This window comes from Sinocyclocheilus anshuiensis, unplaced genomic scaffold, assembly GCF_001515605.1.
Source record: "Sinocyclocheilus anshuiensis isolate Anshui unplaced genomic scaffold, SAMN03320099.WGS_v1.1 scaffold1003, whole genome shotgun sequence".
In the NCBI taxonomy this organism is placed as follows: domain Eukaryota; kingdom Metazoa; phylum Chordata; class Actinopteri; order Cypriniformes; family Cyprinidae; genus Sinocyclocheilus; species Sinocyclocheilus anshuiensis.
Window position 1 is genome coordinate 647826 of NW_015542495.1, and position 1822 is coordinate 649647.

The following is a 1822-nucleotide window of genomic DNA, read 5'->3' on the forward strand; positions in this document are numbered from 1 at the left end:
TGTGTGTGTGGGGGGGGGGATAAAACATCTAGCCGTGGTTGATTGAATCATCACCTGCATGGAAAAAGAGAATGTTTATGCTTCTATTTCCAGATGATGATAACTCAGTCACCATGTAACGCAACTTGCGTGTGAATCCAAACACCAGGGTGGTTATTTATGTGTGTCAGGTCAAGGCAAGATGACTCTGGGTGCTGAATCCTCAATGAAAGCTTATAGTTTAAATTGACACAGCATGATAAAGGAATTACGTTTGATTAAAGTGATTGGTGTACTGAATTCTGCAGGGCCTGTCTGCTGTGACCCATAACCCTGAGATATATGGAGAGCACTGATCTGATAGTACAGGAAGGAGCGCCCTGCTAAGAAGGCCAGAATTGATTTTTTTACCAAAACTTTCAGTTTTGGATGCTGTTTATAATGAAGAAGCAAAACAAGTAAAGCAGGTACAACAAAATTGCACCATATGACTTGTGCATTATATTTCTTCTGAAGCACAGAAATTTAAGTTGTTCACTGAAAATCTTGATAAACGTCTTAGCTTTTTCATTAGACATAGCAGTGCCTGATTTGTGAACAACATTTATCTTGATCATTTTAATTAGGGATGCACCAAAATGAAAATTCTGGGCCAAAACCGAAATTAATGATACTGAATAAAAAAAAAAAAAAAACAGGCCAATAAAATAACCACACTTTAACTGAAAGTGAACACAATAATATTGGACAGAATTTATATTAATATTGGTAATACTTTACAATAAGGTTCATTAGTTAACATTAGTTAACTACTTTAGTTAACATGAGCTAAGAATAAGCAATACTTCTTCAGCATTTATTAAGTTAATGTTAATTTCAACATTTAATAATGCATTATTAAAATCAACCGTTGTGCTTGTTAACAGTTAATGCACTCTGAATTAACATAAACTAACAGTGAACAACTGTATTCTCATTAACATTTAAGAAAGATGAATAAATACTGTAGCCTAATAAATATATTGTTAATTTATGTTAGTTAAAGGGGTCATATGATGCGATTTCAATTTTTCTTTTCTCTTTGGAGTGTTACAAGCTCTTGGTGCATAAAGAAGAATCTGTAAAGATGCAAAGACTAAAGTCTCAAATCCAAAGAGATAAATGTTCACGCAAAGAAAGAAGGCGTAAGTTTTATTCTCGCTGTAATATTGTTGTTGCCGCCGCCGCCATGTTGTGGAGATGCATAATCTGATTTGTTGTGAAAGCGAAACTACTTTGTTTGGCCTTCCAAAAGAGGACGATATCCGCTTCGTCATGCTTAGAGCTGATCCGTGCTGGTCGCTGAGGAAATAAATCAACTTCGCGCTGTGGATCGCCGGATCGGCTTGCAACGGAGACGAAGTGGAGTCCAGCCTGGGGTCGTCACATGTGGTTGCCGCAAGCCCGCCGGCCGTTCCTCACTCTAGCCCGCAGTGTGTGACGCTGTGTGACGCATTTTATGGCAAATGCAAACATGGTTTTATGTTTACGCGGCGCGATACGCAACGCAACACGTAAAAACACAGTATAAGTCATTATAATCAGTAATTATGTCCCCACTGGATGCAACAAATGCCTCGTTTGTAATGGGTTTTATTGGTTTTGTCTCGTCGTACCGGGAGACGGCATCACAGTATGTTAAGGGGCGTAACTTTTCCGTTACACGCTTGAGGTATTCAGCCAATCACAATGTACTGGATATCTGGACAATCAGAGCACACCTCGTTTTTCAGAACGATGAGCTTTGTAAAAATCGACGCGTTTCAGAAAGGCGGGGCATAGAGGAGAAACAATAATGTACAGT